The following is a 26,096-nucleotide window of genomic DNA, read 5'->3' on the forward strand; positions in this document are numbered from 1 at the left end:
CAGAGAAGATCTTCTTGTCGATCCAGTTTCTGTTGCCGTCTGCCGTAGGTTTTAGTTCAATATACATGTTCCAACGGTCCTTTAGTTTCTTCCCATTTATTTCATTGCGCCTATGGTGCAATTAATACAACCTTTTTTATACACTTCATCTACGTTTGTCCTTTATTATTTATCAATGTCCTATTTTTTGCCCGTCTCTAATACTTTAGTTGTCAGGCCGATCTCTCAGGGGACAATCCGAGCAACATTGTTATTTTATCCTGGGATATAAATGTGGTGCAAAACTGTTCTATTCTTGTATATATATATATATATATATATATATATATATATATATATATATATATATATATATATATATATATATATATATATATATTCTCCGAGGTACATATAAACTATCTTTGAGTTGTTTGGTGCTTTTCCACCATTCAACGACGCACGCGTAAAACATAATACACTCGGTACACCACTCACTCCCTGATTTTCCTCTGCGAACAGACGCCACACTTGACGACTTGAAAATCACCCCTTCTCAGGTACATGCTATTATAAAAAACCTAGACACCTCTAAAGCATGTGGACCAGATCTCATCCCGGCTGTGCTATTAAAAAAATGCTCTGCCGAGGTTGCTCTAGTTCTGTCCAAACTTTACAATAAATGCCTTAACGAATCTTGTTTTCCCGACTGCTGGAAAACCGCCTCTGTGGTACCAGTCTTCAAGAATTCTGGTGAAAGAACTGACCCACTAAATTATCGCCCCATTAGCCTCCTCCCGCTTTTCGCCAAAATATTTGAGTCCTTAGTTAATAAAGCCCTAGTCCAGCACCTAACAGCTGCTAAACTCTTGACTGACAAACAATATGGATTCAGGCAAGCCCGTTCAACAGCAGATATCTTAACTGTAGTTTCTGAACGTATATACCGTTCATTGGATAAAACAGGGGAGGGTAGAGCGGTGGCCCTTGATATATCTAAGGCTTTTGACAGGGTATGGCACGATGGTCTTCTAAGGAAAATTAGATCATATGGAATCACTGGAAGAATTCATAACGTAATTAAATCCTTCTTAAGTAATAGAAAAATCAAAGTTGTCCTCGACGGACGTACATCCAAACAATATGACATAAATGCGGGAGTGCCTCAGGGGTCTATCCTTGGACCTCTATTGTTCCTGATATTCATAAACGACCTCCCTGATAATATTGTTTCGGAGATGGGTATATTTGCCGATGACACCACTCTCTATAACAGATATGAGGGGAAAACAAATGAACACATATCCAAGAAAATGGCAGAAACACTAGAGGATGACCTCCAATCCGTAGTGGAATGGGGACAAAAATGGTTGGTCTCATTCAATGCTGCTAAGACTAAGCTTGTTTCCTTCAATAACTACAAGAAACCTTCTCTACCACCAATAGCAATGGCCAAGAAAACATTGCCTGAAAGTACTTCTTTTAAACTCCTCGGCCTAACGTTTACAGGGAATATGAACTGGAATAGATACATTGAGAGCATTGCAAAGGCTGCTGCAAGGAAGGTTGGCTCCCTCTACCGTGCTAGAAAACTACTTACACCTGCCAGTATCCTATACCTCTATAAGGCAACCATTCGCCCATATATGGAGTACTGTTGTCACATCTGGGCTGGTGCATCTGCTGCTTGTCTCTCGCTCCTGGACAGGGTTCAAAAAAGAGTCGCAAACCTGATAGGTCCTGAACTGTCATCTGGGCTTCAACCTCTGTCCCATCGACGAGATGTTGCATCCCTCTGCCTGTTCTACAAATACTTTAATGGTGAATGCTCTGACGAACTGCAAACACTTGTACCTCCCCAACGTAACTACCCCCGACAAACCCGACAAGCTACTAAGTCTCATCCCTTTACAGTGGAGATCCCTAGGTGCAAGAAAGCCTTTTACTCCAATAGTTTCTTCCCCAGAATTGCGGGTCTTTGGAACTCCCTTCCGGGATTCTGCTTTCCCAACTGCAATGATATGCAGAAGTTCAAGTGTAATGTTAACAAACATCTTTCTACTCTTCTCCCTTCATAATGACCCCGCTAATTAATTCCCTAATAGTAGCCCCCTGCTTCAAAGTGGCACTGTGCCTTGTTTGGGGTGAAAATTGAATAAAAAAAAAAAATAAAAAAAAATAATAAAGTATCATGAAAGAAAACATAGATATATATTTGGTTTTAAAATATTCACTACTGATATATATATATATATATATATATATATATATATATATATATATATATATATATATATAGTTGTTTTTTTTTTGTAGAATATTTTCAAATTTCTCCCGTTTCAAAAAATGTCTATTTATAAAGGCCATTAAGATATCCATAAAATGAAGTCGATGATTAAATCCCGGCTATTTACACGCCTTCGGCAGTTCCTCTCTGTTTTCTTCCTTTTCTTTCGACATTTGCTTTTCTTGTTCATCATGTTTGCCATTTATTTCTCCCAGTCAAAATCGGGCAAATAAAAACAATCATCAAGTTGAATCAATTAAAAACTCACACCCACGCAAAAGAGCGGCCTGGCTGCAACATGAACTAAGCACGGTTTCCTTGTTGTTTTATGCCGGTTATTGAATCAGGACAAAGTAAATGTCAAGTCAGTTTTTCTCACGCAAAAAAAAAAAAAAAAAAATAAATAAATAAAAACAAATGAAAACAAATATAAAAACAATAAAAAGACAACAAATAATTTTAAAAATGTTGGAATACAGACAAACCTGATAAAATCACTGTGCTGTTGCATGTCCGGCAGATTATCAGTGTATCTATCGCTTCATACCTTTTCAGTTCTATATACATCTTTATGAAACGTTACGATCATCTCCATTATTATTAAACAAATTATTTAACTGCTCTAATAAATTAAAAAAGATCTAATGAAAAATAATATTTTTACAATAAATTTATAGACGAAACTGATTTTCCAATCTAAATTCTAAAATAAATGCTGTTCATTTTTCATTCTTCTTTCCGCCATATTTTTCAGAATGTCACTAAAAAAATTGAATATAATTTCTTTTTTTCGAATGGGAGGATCGACTGGAGGTTATTACCTACAAATGTACCATAGTTGATTGATAAAAATATGGTATTTTTATTTAATTTTTTAACCCTACGACCTTCCCTCTCGATTAATTGGCACTCGAAGAAGGGGTGAATTTTGCTAGCAATAATAATAAAATTAAAATAATAAGTAAAGAATGTTAATTAAAAAGGGGGACGTAATCCGGCACGTGTGACATTATTTACCTGCTACCCCACGAGAGCAAAGTTCGGCGCAAGGTCGACTTTTAATGTAGGGAAATTAAAAAGCTTAATATCACACTTAATAACACAGCGCAATATTACCTTTAATCCTATCTTTGTACTTTAATAAGACAAAAATAAATGTCGTAATACCACAGTTAACACTACTTGAAAGATTCCATTTATGAATAATAAATTTGTTAAAATCTATTTTTCAAGAATTAATTAATTTTTAAAATCTTTCCGATTCACTGACAGACCATATATATATATATATATATATATATATATATATATATATATATATATACAAAACCATGTGCTTGTGCTAGACGATTTTCATCAAAAGTGCTACGCAATTATGCCCAATGTAAAACACACGCATATGTAGGACTGATCGTAATAGTTACATGAAACCAATCATCCGATAAAAACTATAAAAATGAATAATCAGTTAATGAAACTTCGTTTTTCAAAATAATTTACAAATTAGTTAAATTTTATTTAGTCGCTCGCATATCCATAACTGAGTATATTAAGAAGTTCATTTTAATAATTTTTAAATAGAAAACATAGGTTTTTTATATCAATGTAAATGCGATGAAAATCTCAACTTTATATAGTTATAGATAAAAATGACCTATCTGTTTGTGTAAAGCACCAAATTATTAAAGTACTTCATCAATTCTAGGTCTACAGACTTGAAACTTTATATATAGGTGATTTGAACTTGTGGAACAAATTCGATTGTTCTTAAGCCGGTAAAAATAGCTGCAAAGGGGTAAAAATGGAAATAATTGGAACTTAACAGGCGTAAGTCGACTTAAATTTCTCTTATGCGCATGCGAAAATATGTATTTATACATTTAACAACGTTATTTTTGTATGGATTTAGGTCAGATGTTCCTATTTACAATGCCTCTCCACGGGACAGAGTTAGACACCAGGGTTGTTTTTTACGTGGAGAAAAGGGACAAAAATAAAAATTGTCTCAGTCGTGAAGGATCTCTCCTCCACTGAAAGAGAACAAGAAATTGAAGTTTGGCATCTGAAAAACAGATGCTACACTTTGATCTTGGCCCGAAGGCCAGGTCAGATGTTACCGAATAAAGCTGGAGATCTATATGCTTTGGTTTCAATTCTAGTTGATGGAAGCCAAGCCATAATTAAAAAAAAGAACTTTTTCAAATCACTACTATATATTATGTCTAATATAATAATTAACAAACTATTCGCTCTAGTAGTTATTCAAGCTTAATGTACACTGAACAAATTGAAGGGTTTTAAAAAATCCGGCAGATTTAAAATATGTAACTTTTTTATATTAATGCAGTTTTAAATTAGATTATCTGGATAAACCTTACTAATAAGGATTTTCGTTATTTTTTTTAAAAAGTTTTGAATGAAGTCATTTGGGGAAATAAACCATGGGGGTTAGGTGTACGGAGATCTAAATGAGACCTAACTTTCTAGTTTTAGGTGCGGACAATTTAGGTAAAAATTTGTGAAGGCAGGATTTCGATGCACACGAGCGATTAACTTCCGACATTGTAGCCATCCTTCCGATTCACCCTGTTAGCCGCAATATCTTTACCGAAGAGGCTGCTACATGTCGGAAGATTTCTGCTCTGACAGCTTCTATTCTTGGATCAATTTTCATTTGGAATATGTTGAAATTAAACATAATGTGAACAAACGCTTTACTACACAGGTTGGCCAGTCTATATATCTGACTCCTGTCACACTATCTCCTTGAACTTCAGTGGCAATCTACTTCAGTCGAAATGAATTATGCTAAAAATAAAATGGATTTCTAAAAATCTATCAAAAAAAAAAAATAAAATAAAGTAAACATAACTATATTTAATTAGTTTTTCTTCTACCTGGCAATACTTCTTCCAGACAACGCCGATTAAATACAGCTAGTTCATTTACAAAATGACATTTAATAGTTCTTTGTTTCTTATTACGTGTATTCAGATTTTATTTGACTAAATGCATAATTTATAGAACATGTACTCGCAAATTGAAATAAGTTTTAAAAAAATATATTCACATGGCGTTAGGGATCGAATGGTTTATATTTTATATTATTTACTAGGTACTAAGTTGTATCACTAACATTTTTACGGCCATGATTTTGATACTTTTCTCGAGACGGGTACCTTGAAGATATTTCATTGATTATCGAAGGAAGGAAAAACAAAGTTTGTAACTATATTTTATTTAACGTAATTTATAGACATTAATTTCCCTAACTAAGCGTTTCTACTGCGTTGACCATTCGGCCACTACTTTTGGTTGTCAATACCTGATATTTACCTCCAACTAATTCTCGCTACAATGCTCCGTGATTTTAGATATCTCTGACGTCACACGTTGGTGCTAAGTATCCATCTACCTCTGTGCAGTTCTAACCGACCTAAATGCTATGCCAATTGAACCATGCCGTGTAATCCATTACACCTGGTAATTATTTCTGCACTTAACTTCAAAAGTATATTGCTGTAAATTAAGCACGTACAACTTAAACTTGATAATTGCATGATTAAATGATATACGATAGGAAAATATTTGTTAACGATAACAGCAAAGAAAAAAGAGGACTTATCTTTCGTTATGATTTAATAACGCCGTCCCGCACTTAGAAAACAAAATGGCTTCTTTTAGTTTTTTCTTTTTTCTTTTTTTTTTTTTTTTACCGTGTCGATGGCTGGGCAGAAATTGGATAGGATTCTATTTTTTCTTTGATGAAATTTTCCCCGGTGCATTTTTTATGTTTTGTCTTCTTTCTTTGTTGTTCCATTTTTATTTCCCACTTTTTTGACTTGAAAGAACGAAAAAAATAGACAACATATTTTAACAACAAGATCGTCTTAATGTTTTTATTAGTAACAACAGAGCGATGAAATGCAAGAATAATACTTTCATATTTTATCGCAGGAAATGTCGGATCTTTCACTCATCAAAGTAGAATATTAATTACGTATAACACTGCATGTGTATCTTGATATTGTTTATATTCATCTATTTTACGACATATAATCACTTTCTTTAGGTTATTCGATGGATAGCTATTTTAAACAATCCGTTGGCCAGAAACTAATTGAACACAAATTTCTATCTACCCATCTGACGATCATTTGAGATCGGATGACGTCATGTCCTCTCGCTTCATAGGTTTTCGGCTCTTACGACACACGAGGCTCGACCCCTTGTCTGAAACAGTTCCTTTTTCACAAAATACCAGATCTCAAAAATAGGCACGACCTAATAGTTACTAGTAGACGTACCACCAATCATATTTAACAAAATTACATAATAGAAAAATAATAGTTTTATTGAAATATGCATTCTGCTTTTAAAGACATTACAGTATATGTTTTATCTCAATTATGCATGCGTGGAACCGGTGATAAGAAGTATGTAGCAATTATATATATATATATATATATATATATATATATATATATATATATATATATATATATATATATATATATTAATTATATTTTTAAAATAATATATATACCGCTCCCCATGTGGAGGTACCAAATTGGTTAAAGGGAAAATTATTCCCAACTCGCATTTAGGTAAAAATGCACTTTCGTAAATAATTGAATTCAGTCAAAACATATCGCTAAAACCAAAACAAACAACATCTAACTATCCCTCTCTCTCTCTCTCACTCTCTCTCTCTCTCTCTCTCTCTATATATATATATATATATATATATATATATATATATATATATATATATATATAATTATTAAGCGTTAAACGTAGTAAGTGTATTATTTGTTTACTAATGCACCTAATATTTGATCTAATTGTATATGTAATATTGGTTATTTTAGACATGTTCCAGAATCAAAATAATATAATATAATTGGATCAACATTGGGTTAAGTAATCTAGACAAGTTTTCGTACCATGAGATCTAATTCTTAAATTCCCAAAGAAGACAAAAGTTGTGTATATGTGTATATAAAAGTTTTTATAGTGTATACGGTGCCCGAAAAACTCGTACCCGGAAAACCCGCCAGTTTTTGCTAGGTAGGTAAACTGGTCCTTTTTTGAATAAATATCGATTGAAAACACATTTTATGTTTTAAGATATTGTTTTTAAAAGAGACTCATAATATTTAAAAAATATATATATATTGTTACTTGGTTACTGTTGTTTTTAAAAAATAAAATCGAATTTTCTAAGTGTCCGCTTTCTACTTAATTGGCTAAGTTGCTAGTGGTTTAACTTATTTTAAAGCGTTTATTCTGTTCAAAAACGAGACCATAGACCGCATAATATTTAAAAAAAAAATATTTATATTTATTTACTGTTGTTTTTTAAAGGGGAAAATCGATTTTCTACCTAGCTGGCTAAGTTGCTTGTGGTTTAATTTATTAACATTTCCCCATGTTTATATAGCTTATAAGACGAGAACAAATTACCTTCAGGTCCAGTTCGAAATATTAGTGCCCAAGTTTAACAAAACTATTTGCAATTTCAAAACGATGCACATGAAGCAAGAAGGAGGTTAAATCGGCCGAAAGATTGTAAAATAAATAAAATGAGAAAAGTCGTCTGAATAATCATAATAATACAGACTATCAATCTCCTTCAAGATTCTGAATCATTTTTATGTATATATTTTTTATGTATATATTTATATGTATATTTATATGCATATATTTATATGTATATATTTAAAGGAGGATTAGTCATTAGTTGATGAGAGTTATCGGAGAACTATACAACGCGCTAAATGTTCTCACATTTCTCTAAGTAGTAATCTCCCCTCGCCACAGTAGATAGTTACCCTTCGTCTAGTCACAAACGATTTGTATGACATTATAAATGACAAGTTTATATTTTTATAGGAAATTAATGTAAACACAAGATCCGACCAAAAGATAGTGTTTCAATAGATAATAAAACTGAGAAAAATGTTTTAAATCTTTTTTTTATATTAATGTTAGTTCACAAAACCGAAACATATGACGTGTTCACGATTTTTAAAATAAATATTTTTTGAGTATCATTTTCGACAGCTTTTAAACGCGAATAGTAGACTTCGTTCGTGTGGTTTTATTGCTTTATCTACATTAACATAACGTTTTTTTTTTACTAAAATTTGAAAATGTGCCTTTTAACTTTACAAAAATAAACACTATAAAACACAAAAAAATTCTCATACAATAGCAAGCAACACAAAATAAAAATTAAGAAATATAATTTGATTTTGTATCCTTCTAAAAAGAGTGCAAAATACTGGTTAGAGAGTTTTTTCTAAGAGTATAAGGAAATTTCATTTTAATTTCAAAAAAAAATCTTCTGAACGCTATTAAAAGTTAAATTCTTCACTAGTTTGGAGACGGAATGCGTTGTTGTGATAAGTGATTTTCTCTATTAATTCGCACTTTTTATTTTAAGATTCAAATATTAATAACTACATTTTATTTCAGTATTTAATTTATGTATTTCTGTTGTATTAAATGCTAGCTTTAATTTTTTTTTTTTTTCTCGTCCATAAATGTTTATCTACCAAGTTGATCTTAAATATTGTATAATGAATCCATTATATTATCATTTTCAGTCCCCCACCCCTAATTTCTGGCTCCCATCTTATCTCGCAATTACTTATAACGTCACCAACTAACCTTCGGAAGAACCCCCCCCCCATCCGATTTTGTTTTATATCATAAGTTGCTTAAAACGTGATTAGTTAAAGTTCAGAATAAAATCACGCTTTCTCTTAACGGTTAATTTAAAAAAAAAAAAATCTTCTGAACGCTATTAAAAGTTAAATTCTTCACTAGTTTGGAGACGGAATGCGTTGTTGTGATAAGTGATTTTCTCTATTAATTCGCACTTTTTATTTTCAGATTCAAATATTAATAACTACATTTTATTTCAGTATTTAATTTATGTATTTCTGTTGTATTAAATGCTAGCTTTAATTTTTTTTTTTTTTTCTCGTCCATAAATGTTTATCTACCAAGTTGATCTTAAATATTGTATAATGAATCCATTATATTATCATTTTCAGTCCCCCACCCCTAATTTCTGGCTCCCATCTTATCTCGCAATTACTTATAACGTCACCAACTAACCTTCGGAAGAACCCCCCCCCCCCATCCGATTTTGTTTTATATCATAAGTTGCTTAAAACGTGATTAGTTAAAGTTCAGAATAAAATCACGCTTTCTCTTAACGGTTAATTTAAAAAAAAAAAAAATCTTCTGAACGCTATTAAAAGTTAAATTCTTCACTAGTTTGGAGACGGAATGCGTTGTTGTGATAAGTGATTTTCTCTATTAATTCGCACTTTTTATTTTAAGATTCAAATATTAATAACTACATTTTATTTCAGTATTTAATTTATGTATTTCTGTTGTATTAAATGCTAGCTTTAATTTTTTTTTTTTTTTTTTTTTTTCTCGTCCATAAATGTTTATCTACCAAGTTGATCTTAAATATTGTATAATGAATCCATTATATTATCATTTTCAGTCCCCCACCCCTAATTTCTGGCTCCCATCTTATCTCGCAATTACTTATAACGTCACCAACTAACTTCGGAAGAACCCCCCCCCATCCGATTTTGTTTTATATCATAAGTTGCTTAAAACGTGATTAGTTAAAGTTCAGAATAAAATCACGCTTTCTCTTAACGGTTAATTTAAAAAAAAAAAATCTTCTGAACGCTATTAAAAGTTAAATTCTTCACTAGTTTGGAGACGGAATGCGTTGTTGTGATAAGTGATTTTCTCTATTAATTCGCACTTTTTATTTTAAGATTCAAATATTAATAACTACATTTTATTTCAGTATTTAATTTATGTATTTCTGTTGTATTAAATGCTAGCTTTAATTTTTTTTTTTTTTTTTTTTCTCGTCCATAAATGTTTATCTACCAAGTTGATCTTAAATATTGTATAATGAATCCATTATATTATCATTTTCAGTCCCCCACCCCTAATTTCTGGCTCCCATCTTATCTCGCAATTACTTATAACGTCACCAACTAACCTTCGGAAGAACCCCCCCCCCCCATCCGATTTTGTTTTATATCATAAGTTGCTTAAAACGTGATTAGTTAAAGTTCAGAATAAAATCACGCTTTCTCTTAACGGTTAATTTAAAAAAAAAAAAAAATCTTCTGAACGCTATTAAAAGTTAAATTCTTCACTAGTTTGGAGACGGAATGCGTTGTTGTGATAAGTGATTTTCTCTATTAATTCGCACTTTTTATTTTAAGATTCAAATATTAATAACTACATTTTATTTCAGTATTTAATTTATGTATTTCTGTTGTATTAAATGCTAGCTTTAATTTTTTTTTTTTTTTTTTTTTTTTTTCTCGTCCATAAATGTTTATCTACCAAGTTGATCTTAAATATTGTATAATGAATCCATTATATTATCATTTTCAGTCCCCCACCCCTAATTTCTGGCTCCCATCTTATCTCGCAATTACTTATAACGTCACCAACTAACCTTCGGAAGAACCCCCCCCCCATCCGATTTTGTTTTATATCATAAGTTGCTTAAAACGTGATTAGTTAAAGTTCAGAATAAAATCACGCTTTCTCTTAACGGTTAATTTAAAAAAAAAAAAAAAATCTTCTGAACGCTATTAAAAGTTAAATTCTTCACTAGTTTGGAGACGGAATGCGTTGTTGTGATAAGTGATTTTCTCTATTAATTCGCACTTTTTATTTTAAGATTCAAATATTAATAACTACATTTTATTTCAGTATTTAATTTATGTATTTCTGTTGTATTAAATGCTAGCTTTAATTTTTTTTTTTTTTTCTCGTCCATAAATGTTTATCTACCAAGTTGATCTTAAATATTGTATAATGAATCCATTATATTATCATTTTCAGTCCCCCACCCCTAATTTCTGGCTCCCATCTTATCTCGCAATTACTTATAACGTCACCAACTAACCTTCGGAAGAACCCCCCCCCCCCATCCGATTTTGTTTTATATCATAAGTTGCTTAAAACGTGATTAGTTAAAGTTCAGAATAAAATCACGCTTTCTCTTAACGGTTAATTTAAAAAAAAAAAAAAATCTTCTGAACGCTATTAAAAGTTAAATTCTTCACTAGTTTGGAGACGGAATGCGTTGTTGTGATAAGTGATTTTCTCTATTAATTCGCACTTTTTATTTTAAGATTCAAATATTAATAACTACATTTTATTTCAGTATTTAATTTATGTATTTCTGTTGTATTAAATGCTAGCTTTAATTTTTTTTTTTTTTTTTTTTTCTCGTCCATAAATGTTTATCTACCAAGTTGATCTTAAATATTGTATAATGAATCCATTATATTATCATTTTCAGTCCCCCACCCCTAATTTCTGGCTCCCATCTTATCTCGCAATTACTTATAACGTCACCAACTAACCTTCGGAAGAACCCCCCCCATCCGATTTTGTTTTATATCATAAGTTGCTTAAAACGTGATTAGTTAAAGTTCAGAATAAAATCACGCTTTCTCTTAACGGTTAATTTAAAAAAAAAAAAATCTTCTGAACGCTATTAAAAGTTAAATTCTTCACTAGTTTGGAGACGGAATGCGTTGTTGTGATAAGTGATTTTCTCTATTAATTCGCACTTTTTATTTTAAGATTCAAATATTAATAACTACATTTTATTTCAGTATTTAATTTATGTATTTCTGTTGTATTAAATGCTAGCTTTAATTTTTTTTTTTTTTTTTTTTTTCTCGTCCATAAATGTTTATCTACCAAGTTGATCTTAAATATTGTATAATGAATCCATTATATTATCATTTTCAGTCCCCCACCCCTAATTTCTGGCTCCCATCTTATCTCGCAATTACTTATAACGTCACCAACTAACCTTCGGAAGAACCCCCCCCCCATCCGATTTTGTTTTATATCATAAGTTGCTTAAAACGTGATTAGTTAAAGTTCAGAATAAAATCACGCTTTCTCTTAACGGTTAATTTAAAAAAAAAAAATCTTCTGAACGCTATTAAAAGTTAAATTCTTCACTAGTTTGGAGACGGAATGCGTTGTTGTGATAAGTGATTTTCTCTATTAATTCGCACTTTTTATTTTAAGATTCAAATATTAATAACTACATTTTATTTCAGTATTTAATTTATGTATTTCTGTTGTATTAAATGCTAGCTTTAATTTTTTTTTTTTTTTTCTCGTCCATAAATGTTTATCTACCAAGTTGATCTTAAATATTGTATAATGAATCCATTATATTATCATTTTCAGTCCCCCACCCCTAATTTCTGGCTCCCATCTTATCTCGCAATTACTTATAACGTCACCAACTAACCTTCGGAAGAACCCCCCCCCCATCCGATTTTGTTTTATATCATAAGTTGCTTAAAACGTGATTAGTTAAAGTTCAGAATAAAATCACGCTTTCTCTTAACGGTTAATTTAAAAAAAAAAAAAAATCTTCTGAACGCTATTAAAAGTTAAATTCTTCACTAGTTTGGAGACGGAATGCGTTGTTGTGATAAGTGATTTTCTCTATTAATTCGCACTTTTTATTTTAAGATTCAAATATTAATAACTACATTTTATTTCAGTATTTAATTTATGTATTTCTGTTGTATTAAATGCTAGCTTTAATTTTTTTTTTTTCTCGTCCATAAATGTTTATTTATCTACCGAGTTGATTGCAAAAATAGATTACCTAATTGTACTCATTTTTAGTTCGTTGGAGGGGAATCTATCACCATACTTTCCCTTAAACAGGTCCGTTGGACTTTTATTAAGTACAATACTTAATAGTTATTTTATGTTTATTTATTTATTTATTTATTAATTTTTTTATTTTTTATTTTTTTTAATGGAGAGTAGAAAACGCATTGTGGATGCGTTATCGGCAGCTCCTGTTACTCTCGCTTCTTCTTATTTGTCCCTCAGTCCTCATTTTTAAATGAGTGATTTTTCTGACAAAGGGAGAAGAAAAAGCTGTTTTCTAGGTTGGCAGTATTTTTGCGCGAACAGTTGGCAGAGTTGGTGGAAATTTTCTGTTTCTATGTCTATCCTTGTAGCCATGTCACTAGTAAGGGTGCTGGAGGTAAACGTTTTGTCTGGGCTGACGTTATCCGCCTGATAGTCAGGGACCCGAACCTTGGATTAACCACTAAGGAGGCTGTCCTATCAGCAGGTGCAAAGTACTGGGGCTGCTGTATTGCCATTTGGTGAATGGAATCTGGACCATGCAGTAGCTTCTGGTGGGGCCTCTCGATGCCATACTAGTGGGTAATTGTTACGGCTTTACCTTATCATGTGGTACAAAAAAAAAAAATTCTTCGTTTCTTTTTCTCTCTTAGTTTCCCCTCTCTGTCCTGCTCTAAGTAAATCTGTCGACCTAGTCCACAAATTCCAAAATTTCATCATGACAAGTTTCAAGAAAAAATACACGATTAAACCCGGTTCTCCAACTTCCAACGTAGACCCCTACTACCATGTCTCCTTCTCCAACATCAGGGGTCTACGTTCTAACCTTCCAGAGGTTGAAACCCAATTACAGGAGACTAAACCAGACCTTTTATTTTTAAGTGAAACTGGCATTGGACAGGCTATTTCCCTTGATGAGTTTGCAATTACAGGATACTCTAACTTAACTTCTAAATCTGACCCCCAAGATCGCCATGGGCATGGAATATGTGCCTATATTAAAGATAGCTTTCCATGTGGGAGGGACATCTCCAGGGAAGATCCTAACTTACCTTATATGTGCTTCCGGGTTGCTTTAGCTCACACTACTGCATTTATATTTACTCTCTATCGCCCCCACAACAGCGGAGTTACTATCTTTCAAAGCATATCTGAGAAAATTGACCAAGTCCTTTCTACTTATCCTTCAGCTAACATTCACGTATGTGGAGACTTCAATGTTCACAACGTCGAATGGTTGACCCACTCAAACAAGACCGATGATGAGGGGAGGTTCTGTCATGATTTCTCCATTGCCTATGACCTCACTCAGATTGTTCAGGAACCTACCCGTGTGCCCGATAATGACGGCCAGTATGCGAGCCTACTAGACCTTTTTCTCACAACTTGCCCTGAACTATGTTCAGTTTCTGTTCTGTCGCCTCTTGGATCTTCCGACCACTCTGTTGTATCAATTAAGATAAAAATGAAATGTAATAAGTCCCCAGACGTACCTCTTCATCGTACAGTATATCGATACACTAAGGCTGACTGGGATAGCTTCCGTACATTTATATCTGATCTACCTCTGCATTCCATGTTTAAAAAGGATGTGTCCTCTATAGTATTAGACCTAACTGAATGGTTAATTGTAGGTATTGACCATTTCATACCCTCTAAAAAATTTCAGCAAAAACCTAACAGCCAGCCATGGTTCTCTCCAGAATGTGCTGCTGCCATTGCGCACAGAAATCACTTTTTCCACTGCTTCAAACGTAATAGATGTATGGAAACTAAAGCCGTTTTCAGGACTGCCAGCAACCATTGTAAGAAAGTAATAAGGAACGCAAGAGAGTTGTATGCTCAATCTGTTAAGTCCAAAGTAGCTGAGCAGCGGCTTGGTTCCCACCAGTTTTGGCAAATAGCAAACAGAATCCTGAACAGAAGCGTGTGCTCCATCCCAACTATTATCAATGGATCTGAGGTAATCTCGTCAGCATCAGACAAAGCCAAACTCTTTGTCAAGAACTTTGCAGCTAATTCTACCCTTTGCGACCAAGACCGCCAACCCCCAATATTTCCTCTTGTATCAGAAAACACGCTATGTGATATACGTATATCTGTACGTGATGTTGCCAAGCTAATCAAAAACCTTGATTCCAGTAAAGCAACTGGCCCTGATGGTATTCCAATTATAGTACTCAAAAAACTTCAACCTGAACTAGCGCCCATACTTACAAAACTGTTTAAACGTTGTCTTAAGGAGAATAGTTTCCCATCTCCCTGGAAAATCTCATCAGTATGCCCTGTATTTAAGAATTCAGGTGATCGCTCATCCCCCTCTCAGTACAGGCCAATAAGTCTCCTGTGCGTCATGAGTAAGTTGCTAGAATCTGTATTAAATACAGAAGTAATCAAACATCTCAACAAAAATAACCTTCTTAGTGACACTCAATATGGTTTCCGTTCTGCTAGATCTACAGCAGATGTCCTTACAGTTATATCGCATAGGATTAGCAAATCTCTCGACGGTGGCAATCTTTCTAGGGCAATTGCTCTTGACATATCTAAAGCCTTTGATAGGGTATGGCATAAAGGTTTACTTCATAAGATCGCTAGCTATGGTATAGCTGGAAAAGTCTTCTCAATTATTAAATCATTTCTTTCTGATAGATTCATAAGAGTAGTAGTTGAGGGGCAAAAATCAGAAGCTCACAATATTAATGCCGGTGTCCCTCAGGGATCCATCCTGGGCCCAACTCTTTTCCTGATCTACATTAATGATCTTCCAAATCATATCCTTACATCATTTGTAGACATTTATGCTGACGACACTACCATTTATGGTACCACATCTAAGACAGTAAACGAGCAAGTTCTCTCCAATTCTCTCTCCTCTGATCTTGAGCACGTAGTACAATGGGGAAAGGAGTGGCTGGTTACTTTTAATGCATCTAAAACCAAGCTTCTCTCTTTACATCATCAACATTCTAATCCACATTTGTCATCAATTGAAATGAATGGCTCTCGTCTTCAGGAGGCCTCAAGTTTTGACAAGCTTCTGGGCTTGACCATTACTCCTGATCTTAAATGGAACACGTATATCAAATCTGTTGCCAAGGCCGCTGGAAAAATGGTGGGATCTTTCTATCGATCCAGTAGATATCTCACTGCTGATGCTATTCTCTATCTATATAAGAGCCAGGTACGTCCAAGGATGGAATACTGTTGCCACATCTGGGCAGGAGCTGCTAGAAAGAATTTGTCCTGCCTTGATAGAGTTCAAAATAGACTTCGTAGCCTTGTAGGAGATGTCCTTTTCTCCTCCTTGCAACCTCTATCTCACAGAAGAGATGTTGCGAGTTTGTCTCTGATGTATCGTTATTTTCATGGAAAGTGTTCAACTGAGCTTCAATCTATGGTCCCCCCTCGCCAAACTTTCACAAGAAACACTCGTCTAGCTGTAAACACTATCAATAATTTCCCCCACTCTTTATCTGTGCCTAAACCTAAACGTAGATTCCATGAACAAAGCTTCTTTCTTAGAACTGCACGCCTGTGGAATTGTCTTCCGTTTTCCTGCTTTCCGGCTGACTACAATATGGTTTTGTTCAAGTCTAAAGTAAATAAGTTCTTGATGAGCCGTTCCATATAAGTTATTAAATTTACCAAATTTTCATTACTAATGATTACTATATTGACCAACTTCTACTGTACACTCTTTAACCCTTATCCTTGAGTGGCCTCTGGGCCTTGATAATGTGGTGATGCCTTTGTAAAAAAAAAAAAAAAAAAAAAAAAAGAAAATGTCTACGATACTAAACATGATGACATCATTTTAAACGGAATGGAGATTTTTAATAGTTAATCTGCACAGTCTTGCTCGGTCATAAAATGCGCTTAAATATATTTTAATTCCTGCAAATTCCGTATTTATTATTACAGAACGAATACTCTATTGAATATTCCCAGCACCTTTTCCGACATAGGAAGGGGAAAACAAGCATTCCCATCCTTAATGACTTCCTCCTTCAAACTCTCATTATTGGAGTTGCAAGATTGCAATTCAAATCCAGCTTCTTTCGACCGGTCATGATCAGAATAATTAATAGACGTGAGCGACTCGAAATAACTACTAGTCTTGACCAGGTTGTCAACGTAAACATTATTGTATAGAACAGTAGAAGCTTCATCATAAGTGAACTATTCAGCATAGTATTTGAGTATGGAACTCAAAATAAACGGACTGGCATTAAAGCCAAAGATAATACATTTATATTTGAAGGTACACAAACGATCGCCATCCACCAGGAAAAATTAAAATGGAATTTTGTCCTGGTCAGTCCTTAGACGGATATACAAAAAGGCCTTCATGAGATCTCCTAGGAACACATGATCGTTTTTTCTTAATTGCTACTAACAAATCCAACAATTTGTCAATCAAATTGACTGCAGAATATGAAGCACCATTCAGGGAAACTCCTCATGCCTTAAAAAAAAAAACAAATGACTTCTGTGGTGACTTTTGCGCCTTTTTAATGACTAAACGATGGGTAATCTAACAATATTTTCCGACCTTCGCCCGGGATACATGTATTGGTTCAATAATGTCCATTTTTCATACTCCTGGAATATATTTATATAGTCTTCATATAGTCCCTTTTTCTTCAAAGAGTTCACCACTCTCTTTAAAATATTCAAGGAAAGTACATAATTCGATTTCACATGAGGTATCTGGTTTTCATCCCAAAGCAGATGAACGTGGTTATCTCCCCTCTCTCATAACAATCGTTTCTTTAAAAACTTCAATTTTGTCTTCCTTGTCGATACAAATCGAATCGAAAAACTCTCAATTAAAATTTCGACAGAATTTCATCAAAATTGGTCTCCAAAGATCTGGAAGCGAATCGAAGTGACGGAATTCAATACTCCATCGATAAGGTAGATTGAACGCTTAGGTAACTCGCGGATTCAATGGAAGAATGTTAATCATCTTTTCCAAACCTTTCACGAAAAGACAACTTATTTGTCCGAAAGGCATTATACCATTTGAAGTTTGCCAAGCAGATCTGTCTAGATAATTAATAGCAGATACTGATTTTAAAAGATTTAAAAGAAATGACCTGGGTGTCATCAGCTACAATCGAAAGCAGTATATTATTATTAAGCGCTCCAGCAGCGTTCCCCACCGTTTGAGCTATTCCACACATAAATAAGAAAGATTTAAAAATAAACCACTTCAAGATATGAATGAATTTGCGTACGCGAAAAATTAATAGAAATATGTCGACAAGTTAAAATTAACATTTTGCATTTCAACTTGCCGACATACGTACACTTTATTCATCGACACAAATAAAAAGTTTACACGTCATAAACCATCCTTGGTGCATGGTTATTATTTCATGTTCATTTCAGTGTTATGTGACCAGTGGTTTTGTAAAGTTTATCGGTTAAATATTTTCACGTACACACACATACATCTACAGTTTTATTCGTATAGATTATTTTTGTAAGATTTAACGGTTAGAAAGACCAGACAAGTATCAAATTGTTATTTTAATAAATATTACTATAATAATATATCAATAATATTAAACATATGACAGTTTATCGTTGTTTCACTCGCTCTTTTTGGCATTCTGGCGCTGTCAACACGTAATTGTGTTTTTGGGTGGTATCCATTGGTGTTTGGTCAATATTTCTTGGGGCTGATGTCACGTTCTCTGAATAGTTGTTTCGGTGGAGGGTTTCTCTTAAATTGTCTATCTCCTCTTGATATACATTTCTTTTACTACATGTTGCTTTTCCTCAATGTTGTAGTCAACAGATGATTTATTTCTATAATATTGATAGTGGGAGTGAAAGTTTAGATACAGTCCAGTGAAAATTGGCTTTCGATACACATACTACATAAACCCTGACTAGTGTGAGCTATCAGCCCATATAGGAACAATAATTTAATATGTTCCTTTTCCATCATAAAATGTATAGGTGGACGGATAGAGTTCACATGATCCAATAATGTTTTAATATCTACCGGGCGAGGCCACATATCACAGCCACATGTTGGTTTTAGTGGTGTTGATCCTAACGGCATTTCCTCAAAGTATTCCACACACACACACACACACACACACGCACACATATATATCTTTCTTTCTGTCTGTCTGTCTCTCTCTCTCTCTCTATATATATAAGTATATATTTTTACTTGTTCTTATATATATATATATATATATATATATATATATATATATATATATATATATATAAGAACAAGTAAAAACATGTTAAACACGCCCTGAAAAAGAGGTAAACATTTAATTTTAAAAAGGAAGCACAAAATAAGTGTATACACACACACACACACACACACACACACATATATATATATATATGTATAATTGGCAATGGTGATCCCATTACCAGACTTTCTCTATATCAGGTCCCATCACGAAGCATCTAGTTTCTACACAGAAAGTCAACATCTCTATTGTATTATCAATTGAGATACAAGTGCGTTACTTCCGTGAAGTATTTAAAGTCAAATCATATCACACTTATAGTCTCATCAGTGGATACTTTCATTACCATAGTCATTACACCAAGATTCATCATCGGCATGGATATGATCATTGTTGATTATTCAATGAAGTGAACTAAATTCTTGACGTACGATGAGGATTTGCCTATGACTTGGGTGATTATATTTACAAGAAATCAACTTAATGGATTGAATACTGAACCCCGCGCACTGACAATGAAACGTCATTGAATGCCATTTTTATGAATCTTGAAAGGGCCGTACATGCTGACCTAGCTATCTGTATTTTGCAGGTGGTATTAGATCTTTTACCTTATTGAGGATCCGTAACATCTTCCTTTCTCTTTTCAAAGTCGGTTTCTTTTTTATTTTACACTAGCTACCAGATCCGATTAGATCTGCCAGTTTTTTGGGATATTTTCTAGCATTGCCTTTGTCTACTGGTAGTATTGTAATATTACTGTCACTGCATATTGACTTGATAGTCAATACTTCTTCATTTGAAAGGTTAGGCTTTGAAAAGTTTTGAATTCTCAATTGGTTCTCTGACTTTGCACTTTAACTCATGGCCTTGTGCCTTGGTTTATTCATATCTAAGTATGGATTCACCTTGGTCGTTGTGGCGAAATTGGGACATTTGTTAAGCACTGATTCTTCAGAAGGAGTTAACTGACGTTACATTTTTTGACAATAGCCTTTATTGGCGAACGGTGGACATGGAGTCTTACATCTTTAGCTTTCATATTTTCCAATTTATGTATTTGCCTAGGTTTTACCTCCTTAAAGTCTTTCTTATATGTTATATCCAAGTATTTTTAGATGCAGGTCTTGTCTTTTCCCAATACAATCCAGTATTCCTGCACATGTATTATCTGCGTTGCAGAGAGGTATTTTATATTTTAATATACATCGGATATACTTTCTAACCATGCTGCCTTTGCTTTATCAGAAACTAAACTTGCAGAGAAATGAATATGTTTTTGCCTCTAGCCTTGAACGCCATTTTTTGCCATTTTAATACTCTTTTTGTATATCTATAATTTTTGATTATCAAGGTAAAGATAAAAACGTCAAATGTCATCTTTTCTTTTTATAGATGTTTAGCGCGAACGCAGACCTCACCAGATAACCGCGACAAACCTTTAATACAAAAGTAATCCAAACATTTAGTCGCTTGTAAAATTGTACTTGCGTAAAATTGTGTTGGTTGCTTTTTGTATGTCTTTATGTGTTGGTTTCTTTGTGTATGTCTTTATTTTCAAGTACATCACACCACAAATAGTGCGTATGTTCTCTATAACACTATAATTATTGCATGCTACAAATATTATATACGTTAACTCACACACAAGAAAGTTTCTATAGGTTATATCTAGCAGACATAAATGATGTATAGGTTATATTTCGAACATCATAAATATTGTATAGATTTTGTGTAGGTTATATCGAACTCACCACAACTATTGTATAGGTTATGTTTAACACAAAACAAATATTGTATAGATTATTTCTTACACACCGTGAATTTTGTAAAGATTACTTTGAGTCTGATCCAATTTTTCCCGATATCGACTTATTTTACGTGTTAATTTTTACTTTTTTTTCATAATTTTTCAAAGGTTTTACTTGTTTTTTTTTTGTCATTTTTCTTCCATGTTTATTCATTTTTACAAACGTTTCCTTTTTTTTCTACATCATTTTAAATTGTTTTTTGTTTGCTTATATGTTTTGTTTTTCTAATTTATTCAGTATTTTTTTTATTTATTCATTTTTATTTTTTCATAAATTCTTAGCCTTTTGTCCTCTCTTTTTGTTTTTTTGTTTTATTTTCATCCTTATTTTTGCATTTTCATTACCATGTCTTCTGCTATTTACGTTTTTATTTATTTTTATTTTATATTTCCCTATTTTATTTCTGTTTCATGTTTTATTTATTTCTATCATTCCAGCGTTGTTCTCATCTGTTCCAAGTTGAAACACGCTTTCATATACAAACACGATTCGGTTTCCCTCGTCTTCTAGCTGGGGAATTCGAGGTTGACTCACACTGGAAAAAGCGGAGGGAGGAAAACAGCGTCTACAGCCAAAGCAGGGGATTTTTCCAATCCCGGTGAGCCAGCCTGCCGATAGAGTGTTTAGGGGTGGGTGTTAACGACACCCCCGAGAGAGGCGCAGTCGGATCAGTTGAACGAGACAATCATAATGAATTCAAAATAACAAAACACAAAACGCAACCACCAAAAAAGTGGAGTAAAAACAAAGTGTAATCATAAAGGAGGCATTAACGATGTGAAGAATCATTTTTGTCTTTAATTCTTAAACATTAGAGAAGCAAATAACATTTACATGGTTATTATTTTTTTCCATATATTGCAATCTATTCAGGTCTTTCGATATTTCTACACAATACATACATACATTCATAAATACATTCATATATATATATATATATATATATATATATATATATATATATATATATATATATATATATGAATGTATATATATATATATATTAATATGTATGAATAAAAAATCAATACGAAAAATATATAAATGTTTATATTTTTCTGTATTTATATTCTGTGTGTTGACGTATAGGAATACAAAAATTTTTTTGAAAAAAAAAAAACAAGAATGTTTCCTTCAAAAGCACATAATTTTCGACCAATCCTTCGATTTTCCTCAGTGTGAATGTATATATGTATGCATGTATATATATATATATATATATACATATATATATATATATATATATATATATATATATATATATATATATATATTTATGTGTGTGTGTGTGTTTCATTTTACTTCAGTCGAAGTTCCCATAAATTGAAGGATAGTTTTCTTAGAACGAACACTTAGTTTTTATATGATATACATAAATAATCGAATAGTTCATAAAAATTCTCAATTACCTCTCAAATCTGAGGTTACTAAAGAAGTTTAAAACACAATTTCCTCTCCCCAATTGATCGTTTAAATATGTTATAGCATACGTTTCTTGTGGTTTCTTCGTCTGGAAATATTCCAGGACTTATTCAACTAGTCTGGTGGAGTATCTAGCTTCGTGTTGTTATTTGAGGTAACATTACTTGGAGAATGGGCACCGCTCCCCGTAAAAGCAAAGGTGGATTAACCATACTGAGAATATTTAATTGGGCCGCAGTTCAACAAGCTATTTTCGGCATGACGTCGGGATTTGATCCTAAGCTGATTCCACTGTTTGGTGGCAGCAGCGCTGAGCAGTCAGTACAGGAATGGATGGAAAAGGCAGAATTAATATGCCAGCTCAGCGGTGTGAAGCGTCTGGAATGCGTGGCTCCAATGCGCCGTGCTGGGAGCGCATACGCTGTATACCAACAGCTAACGGATGAAAAGAAGGCAGATTTCACCTGCATCAAAACACCCTCTACACAGCGTTGGCACTAGATCCGGTTTCTGCATGGAAGGAGTTTATGGCACGCAAGTTACATTCCGGGGAGACGGTTGATGTTTATCTGGCAGAACTGAAGAAGCTTGCGGTCCTGTTCGGAGGAATGTCAGAGAAAGGCCTGATGTGCGAATTTATTGCAGGATTTCCCGCTGGTGTGGAAGATGTGCTCCGAGCCTCATCCCAAGTAGACGAGATGGACATCTCGGAAGTATTAGTGCGGATGCGGATGATACTAAAAAGGAGCCTAAAGACTGTAGACCACGCGGCAACCGTGCAGCCATCACAGGGTGGATCTCAGGACATGGGCTCAGTTACAAGCTGCTACAAGTGTTGTAGGCCCAACCATTTGAACCGTGATTGTCTCTCATCGATTCACTGACTCGAAGGCTTAGCGGGCTTCAGTGCTATAAGTATAAAAACCGGGGACACCTGGCCCGTGCCTGTCCGGAAAACGGGCAAGGGCAGGAAGCTACAGCGCCAGTCTTCTCCCCAGATCGTCACTGAACAAAGCACAGTGACTGTGCGCGTTAACGGGCGTGAATGCCTCGCCATTGTAGACACTGGGTGCACCCAGACCCTGGTGCGCAAGGCATGTTGTGACACTTGGTAAAAGGAGAGAATTCCGGTGATAACTGTGGGTGGCGGGTCGCTGGCCTCTTGTGGGGTGAGCGTCAGCAACATAAGCATCGGCGACGGGCCTGCGGTAGTCGTGCAAGCACTGGTGGTGGACGGGGAGCTGCTTGGATACGACCTACTTCTAGGGATGGATTTGATTACACAGCTGGGTGGAATCACTGTGGACTGCACCGGTAAGATATAGTTCTCTCGACATGAGAAACGTGTTTCCGCCGCAATTACCCTGGACGAGCCTGACTTTCATTCAGATTACGACATAGAAACCAACACGTGGACGGCATCTTGGAAGTGGGCTGGCGATCAACCACCTATATCCTTACGGAACCGACTATCACAGTACCCCTCCAAGGAGGCTCAGGGGGGCAGTATGTAGAAGAACTGCAGACTTGGATCAACAATGGCTGGCTACTTCCATAACCCGAGGATGAGCTCGAGCCCCCATCCCCCGAGGACTGATTCCCCTGATGGCTGTCTTACAAGATAGCAAACAGAATGTCCGACCCGTCATAGACTACCATGAACATGTCGACCCGTACATAGCAGGGGCGGATGTTTGTGCGCTCAAATGAAGGGAATGGCGGCAACAAGTGTCGGACGTGGAAATTTTGGACCTGCGCAGGGCCTACCTACAGAAAAAGAGCTGTGGCCATTTCAGACTGTGGAAATTAAAGGCACTCACTATTGTCTGGCTAGTGTTTAGTCTCAACGTGGCACCAGGCATTATGACGACAATTATGCACGTGATCAGGCAACAGGATGAGGTCGTGCGCCAGGCAACATCGTCTTACATTGACGATATTTTTGTAAATGAGAGCCTCATGTCTGCCCAGTCAGTCAAAGAGCACTTTGAGAACTTCGGACTGACATGCAAGGAACCGGAGCGTCTGCGAGACGGGGCAAAAGTACTTGGCCTGCGCGTGAGCGGTAGCAAGGAGGGGATCTACTGGAGGAGAGATGGTGACGTTCCGGAAGTCCCATCCAACATCACTCGTCGGAGCGTTTTTTCTGTTAGCGGAATGCTGGTGGGCCACTTCTCTGTGTGTGTTTGGCTCAGGATGGCAGTGGCAGCCATAAAACGTTGTGCCACATCCGTATCATTAGGATGGGACAATAAAGTGCACTCCTGAGCATGCTAACAGAAACTGTGGCCAGCGTAACTCGTGACGACCCTGTGCGAGTGAACTGGCGTATTAACGGGAACGAGTTCACGGTCTGGGTGGACGCTAGTTCACTAGCTCTTAGAGTTGCCCTTACGGTTGATGATGATATTATCGGAGACACCTGTTGGCTTTGTCCAGAGAATGACTCTAGGCACATAAACTTGGCCGAATATGAAGCCACATTGAAAGGAGTTACTCTGGCGCTTCAGTGGCAAGCCAGGGTACTACATATTATCATGGACTCTGCGTGCACTCATCGGTGGATAACCTATACATTGACTAGAAGAGCACGGCTTACCACACGGGCAGCGAGTGAGATGTTAATACGAAGACGATACAATCAAAGAGTACAACCTGACTGTAGACGTAACATTGATCAGGTCTGCAAGCAACAGAGCAGATGCGCTGACACGAGTATCACAACGGTGGCTGCTGGCTGATACTCGGGGAGGTTCCGAGACACTGCAACAGCCGTGTGCAGCCGTCGCGTGTAATATTGATGCGGATCGTATCAGTGAGATTCAGCACCCAGGGGTTAAGCGGGCACTATATTTTGCCAAGATGGTTGACCCAGAAGTAAGAAGAGCAGATGTCAAGAGAGCAGTGGAAAGTTGCGAGACATGTCAATGAATCGACCCGGCTCCGATGCAGTGGAAAAAGGGCAAATTGGAGTGAGCGGCACGTGGCAGAGAGTGGGCATGGATATCACACATTACGGTGGCAATCATTTCCTTACCCTCAACGATTGTGGACCTACGTGCTCCGCCGTCTAGAGACCACTCGGGCGGCAGGACCCCTCCTACATTATTCGCCAGCTGTCATCTGTGTTCTTTGATAGAGGCGCGCCCGAAGAGGTGTTGACGGACAATGACCCAGCCTTCTGCAGTCAGCAGGTCAGGCAGTTCCTGAAGGAGTGGGGAGTGCGGCTGCGGCTGCGATGTGCTTATATGCATCTGGCAACGGTATTGCTGAGAGGAGCCATAGCAGCATCAAAAGAATTGCGTCTCAGAAGCCGTATATTAGTTCAACATCACGCCGAGGGATGGCGTCTTTCCAGGAACAGCGACTGCACACGCAATATACCAATACTGAGTCCGAGAAAAGGGAATCTACCCCAAGAGAGAAGTCGCCAACGAGGAAGGACAAGGGTCGTACCCACCAGAGGATCCTGTCTGTGTGAAGCCGCCGGGAAGCCGGAGCACTGACAGATATATACAGGGCCGAGTGACCAATGTGGTGAGTCAGCAATCAATCATGGTTGACCGTGTGCCCCGTCATGTTAGGGACTTGAGGCCGGCGACACAGTTACAACCACCACTGGATGACGGGAGCGACTCTGGGTCTGAGGCCAGTGGGCCATCGCTC

The sequence above is a fragment of the Euprymna scolopes genome, chromosome 23 (genome assembly GCF_053919585.1).
Source record: "Euprymna scolopes isolate OS-2025 chromosome 23, ASM5391958v1, whole genome shotgun sequence".
NCBI classification, from domain to species: domain Eukaryota; kingdom Metazoa; phylum Mollusca; class Cephalopoda; order Sepiida; family Sepiolidae; genus Euprymna; species Euprymna scolopes.